This window comes from Poecilia formosa, unplaced genomic scaffold (genome assembly GCF_000485575.1).
Source record: "Poecilia formosa unplaced genomic scaffold, Poecilia_formosa-5.1.2 Scaffold368, whole genome shotgun sequence".
Taxonomy (NCBI): Eukaryota; Metazoa; Chordata; class Actinopteri; order Cyprinodontiformes; family Poeciliidae; genus Poecilia; species Poecilia formosa.
The window spans coordinates 73,134-78,774 of NW_006800307.1; the positions used below are offsets into that span (position 1 = coordinate 73,134).

The 5,641-nt window shown below is 41.4% G+C and overlaps 1 protein-coding gene and 1 long non-coding RNA gene across 3 annotated transcripts in view; one reads left to right on the forward strand and one right to left on the reverse strand.

The window, feature by feature from the left end:
- Positions 1-5,641, reverse strand: part of LOC103153967 (netrin receptor DCC-like) — a 129,202-nt gene that overhangs the window by 72,744 nt on the left and 50,817 nt on the right. The gene's annotated exons all lie outside the window — the stretch shown is intronic.
- Positions 1,416-2,511, forward strand: LOC103153926 (uncharacterized). The gene is made up of 3 exons (XR_477864.2): positions 1,416-1,649; positions 1,849-1,955; positions 2,309-2,511. It is a non-coding gene; the product is annotated as an uncharacterized LOC103153926 (long non-coding RNA).

Consider the following 5,641-nt stretch of genomic DNA (forward strand, 5'->3'; position numbering starts at 1 on the left):
GACCCGGATGGACCCAAATGGACCCGGATGGACCCAAATGGACCCGGATGGACCCAAATGGACCTGGATGGACCCAAATGGACCAGAATGGACCTGATTGGACCCAAATGGATCAGGACGGACCCGGACGGAGGAGCAACATGAGAAACGGTTAACAATTAATCAAACACAAAGCAGAAAGCAGAACATCAGTAAAGAATCGTCAGAATTCGTTGGTTAAAGCCAAACTGAATCCGGTGATCAGCTGATCAGCAGCAGGAAGTGACATCAGGAGGAAACGTGGTTAACAAGCTTCACCTGTCAGGCAGCATGTGAGGCTCTAATCTGCTCTAATCTCTGCTGTAATCTCCAGCTGAGCCCAGTAAACCAGCAGCAGAGACGCAGACGCACCAGTTAGAAACAACAACACAACCTTCATCACCAGAACCGTTAAAACGGACCTCAGAGGAAGGATGGAGTCAGTTTTACAGACAGAAACCAGAGATGAAATCTGGTCTGGACCTTCAGAGACACATAAAGACGGTTACAAATTCAGCCTCCTGTCAGAACATTTCATCCAAACCTGATCATCATTTCTCTGTTCATCTTCCTCAACATCCCCGTTGTTTCTGTGCTTCTATATCTACTGGAATATTGATTATATTGATTTTATTTATTTATTTGCACTGCCTTCCAGAGTTGATATTTCTTAAAATTTGTTGTGTTTTCTCTCAGTGACAGTAAAATAAACCTGATTCTGATTCTTTACAGTCGCTGCGTTTCCATTAGACATAAAATTGCACAATTTGTGAAACTAAATTATCTTAATGTAAAAAAGAAAAATCAAAAAAACATTTTTCAGTAAAACGTTTTTGCATTAGCATGAGGTGGTTTATCAACCAGATGTTACTGCAGGTGGAAACGCCAAAGAAGACGACAGGAAGTGTCAGGAGAACGACAGTTTGTAGTTTGTAGTTTTTTCTGAGCTCTCACAGCATCACAGTTCAAACAAACCTGATTCATTTCAACGTTTTTAATCCATAAAACGACAACAATTTCCTCTAAACGACACTTATGTAGCTGCTCCAAAGGAGGCGGGGCTTGTTGCTCCAACGCCTGAATGAAACGCCGACGTCTCCTCTGATTGGCTGACAGATGATGAATATTCATGTTTTTTTAATTACTTATTTTGTATTCACTTATTTAATGGAAACACCCTCACTGTGAAATCATGATTTTTCCACATTAGCAGAATAAAAACAAAGTTCTGCTCACATTTAAAACTCAGCCACTGCAACATAAAGATGGTTACAAAGTCGGCCTTCCGTCACCTGAAGATCATTTCCAGGAGTCATTAAAGACCTTCTGCTGTTGCCATAGCAACCTTCCAGAACTCTCAGGTCTTCTGGTTCCGCTCTGGATCAGAACCAGAACCAGAGCTGGACAAGCAGCTTTCAGCTTCTATGCTCCACAGATCTGGACAAGCAGAAACAGAGTCAGCTGGTTTTGATCAGCAGTGACACTGATCAACACGTCTGATGTGAATTTGTTTGGTGATTCTGATGATGTTTGACCAAATATAATGAATTTTTGCCTGACTTATAACTGATGCCTTGTCGGTACCAGTCCAGTTGGGTTTGGACCGGTCCCGTCAAAGCCAACTTGTCCCGGTGAGTTTGTGTTTCTGCTCTCTCCGTTTCTCCTCCTCTGATGTTTCCGCCAGTCGTCCTCAATTAGCCCGGCCCGGCTCAGCCCGCTGTGTTAGCTGCTAATTACTCTGAGTGTGTGAGAGTGTGAACACTTGTCAATCCCAGCCCATTTCTTTCTGTTGTGTAAATTAAATTAACTCCACTGGCTGTTTACACACAGCAATAATTAAACGCAACGTCAGCGCTTCTGATGTGGAGCTCAGAGGGGGACGTGGGGAATCCATCAGACGAGTCGGATCCGCTTCCGTCTGCGTCACCTGCACAGCGGTAAGATCAGTTATGGTGACAAAAAGTCACCAGAGGACCTGAAACGTCACTTAATGAAGCAAAAAGGTTGCTAAGTTGGCAATGTTGCCATTAACATGTTTTATGTTTTGCTTCCAACATGTTGTGTAGAGCTGTTCGCTTGCTGGAGGCGCGCCACACCGCCCCCTAGAGTCTAGGAGAATATTGGCTATAGTGGGCTTTAATTAGCCTTTTCTATTAACTCCAATAATATTAACTGCACTAATTAATTATTAGATTAGTATTATTTATGCTTCATTAGCCCTTCAAACTGCATCCTACAGTAACTATTAGCTGTATGTTTTAACTGGATTTCTGTCTATTCCTCCTTCTAGTTGCTGTTTGGTAACAAAGTCACTGGATTTGTTGCTGGTGTTTTCTCTCAGGCATTATCCTGGCCACCCTACAGAGGAGCCTCATTTCAGATCATCTTAAAAATTTTTCTCTCTGATTTTTTACCTTTGTGTGAATCTGCAGGCTTCCTTCAGCCTGAATTTCACCACTTTACACAATAAAAGGTGAAAGTTGGAGGAGGAAATTATCATTTTCAAACCTTTTCCAGCTGAAACATTTTGATTTTGAGTTCGTTTCGTCTAAATTATATTTAAACCGATTCAGATTCAGTTAAAGGAGATATTTTTATGTTTTTGTTCCAGGCTCTGTTTAACCACTCAGGAGACAAATTAAAGTAATTTTCTCATTTTAGCAAGGTGGAGAACTGAAGAGATGGAAATTCATGAATTAAATATTTTCACACACACACACACACACACACACACACACACACACACACACACACACAGAGCCGGGACGTCGGATCCCCAGAGAAAACCTGATCATGTTCCTTGGTTAAAACCCCAATAAGCATCCGGTCGGCACTTTGTTACCGGAGACCTTTACTGCTGTCACACACAATTACCAGAGGGTCAACAGTGGGCCAATTACACACACACACACACACACACACACACACACACACACACACACACACACACACACACACACACACACACAGCGTATAGTTGGGAGGAGGGAGCAGCTGTCATAACAGAGCCACCAGGCCGGTTTGGGATGACAGCGGCTCTGCGGAGCGGTGGGAGGGGAATATCTGTCAGGATGATCGTCCTGGTTCACGCCGGGTTCATTTCGCTGCTTCTGCTTTATGAACCGACACTTTAAAAAAAAAAAGGAAATTTATGAATAAAAAACATCCTGGAACCAGAGCCGGACCAAACCTTTTGGAGGCCCTGAGCAGATTTGTTTTCAGGGAACCACATACGAGATCCTTCATTGTTCCTAAGCTAACACTTGCAACGTAGCTGCTAGCATTAGCATAATTTATAGCTAGCTTACATCATAACATAGCTGCTAACATTAGCATAATTTATAACTAACTTACATCGTAACATAGCTGCTAGCATTAGCATAATTTATAGCTAGCTTACATCGTAACATAGCTGCTAGCATTAGCATCATCTATAGCTAGCTTACATCGTACCAGCGTTGCCTTCCTTGGATTTTTAAATGCAGAGTAGTGTTCAAATGTGTCCCATTATTTTAACTGTTAAATACTAAATTTACAGTAAACAGGTTAATAAGTTTGATGCCTTATTAACCAGATTAACCACTATTCACATTTTTTACAGTATTTGTGTAAAAAATAATTGTTTTTCCATGTGTACACAATGCTGCAGTGCAGAATCAACAGTTTTCATTTATCTGGCTTCTCTAGATAAAAAAAGGTTCATATCGAAATTTGCACCAATGGTGGATGTAATGTTCAAATTTATAACCTCTAATTAACTAAATTTTGTTGTATAATTGGAAATAAATCCAGGCATTAAGGGGTTAATGTCTGCTTGTAAAGTGTAATGAAAAGTGGATTAAACTGAGCAGAACCGCTCCGGTCCTGTTCCTGCCGTTTGGATCCGATCAGGACTAAAAGCTGCAGCCTGAAGCAGAGAGGCTTCGGATCAGAGTCGGTGTTTTCAGAGGAATGAACTGGAAGCTGTGGGAAGAATGGGAAGATAATGGGAGGATAATGGGAGGCAGTGGGAGTGATCCCAGTAATCCCCTCTCCTTCTCTCTGCTTTCATCTTCAGGCTTTTTGTCTTTAAACACTTAAAAAAGGAGCGAAGACGATTTTAAACCTGATTATATAAAACCCAGCGGGAGCAGAAATCCTCATTTCACAAAATGTTTCAGCTTCTGAACATTATTTATGTTTGGTTTTTAAATGATTCACAGAAAAAAGTCTGGTTTTAAAAAGTATTTACACCCTTTTATTGGTGAGAAGCTGATAAATTTTATGAATAAAAACATCTGAAAAGTGTGGCATGCATTTGTATTTAACCCCAAACAAACCATCCATGGTAAAGCATGGTGGTGGCAGCATCATGCTGAGGAGAAGATGGGTGGAGCTAAATCCAAGAAGAAAACCTGCAGAATTAGGAGTAGAATGGCCTAGTCAAAGTCCAGACCTAGAAGAAGAATGAGCAAAACGGTTCAGTCTGCAGCAGTTTGAGGCTGATGGAGGCACCAGACGAACAGCAGAGGATGGGGTTAAAAATAAAAGCACCCCACACTTTTCAGATTTTTTTTATTTATTTCCTTTATTTAACCAGGTAAACCCCATTGAGATCTAGATCTCATTTTCAAGGGGGACCTGGGCAGAAGTCTGCAGTACAGATTTTGATCAGCTATGAATCTCTTTTCTTCCAGTTCAGTTTTGCTCTGCGTTCATCTAAAGTTGATCGATCTTATTGATCGACTAACTGTTGATTCATAAGCCGCCGTTTTCTTGAGTTTTCTTTAGAATGAAAACTTTAAACCGTCGTTCCACAAGACGAAGGGCAGAATTTCTCATAATACACTAAATTAAAAAAAACAACTATATTTTATGTTAATTTGTTGCACTGACTGGACAGACAGAACATTGTTTACTCACATTATTAAACTTACATATATTTACAAAACAAAACAGGTTGGAAGATAAAAGACGAAAAGAAAAATTAAATATTTTATCCAAACAGAGAAACTTAAGGATTCATGTCAGCAGAAACTCTGATGGGTGTCAGAGATCCTGCAGGTCCAAACGTCTGGGCCGATTCTTCTGGACCCGACGCGACCGGAACCAGAACCAGAAGGAAAACCAGTCAGCCAGTTACCATCCCAGTAAGGCCTTCCTGCCTCCAGCGACCAGAAACGGGATCCCAGTCTGCCTCCAACTGGTGCCGTGTGTGTGTGTATCGATCTGCTGCTGTGTGTGTTCTGTGCGCTTCGACCCGTTTGGATTTAATGAGGATGAATGTAAAACGTAACGATTTGACCTTATTTGCTCACAACAAACAGGAGTCGCCATGGAAACGGGAAGCTGCTGAGTCGCCACTTGCATCAATCATTTATGGAGATTCATGCTGACAGCAGGCAACATGCTGCAGCAACGTGCAGCAACGTGCAGCAACATGCAGCAACATGCAGCAACGTGCTGCAGAGTTACCAGAAGTTAGTTCACTGAGAAACAATTATTAATAAACCCTAAAAGAGAAATAAATGAACAGATGGATGGATGGGTCTATTCCAATCTGGAAAATGATACATTTTCCCAAAATTTCCAGAAGAGGAGTTTTGCTCTCAGCAGCAACAAAACATGAATAGGTCCAGAAGAA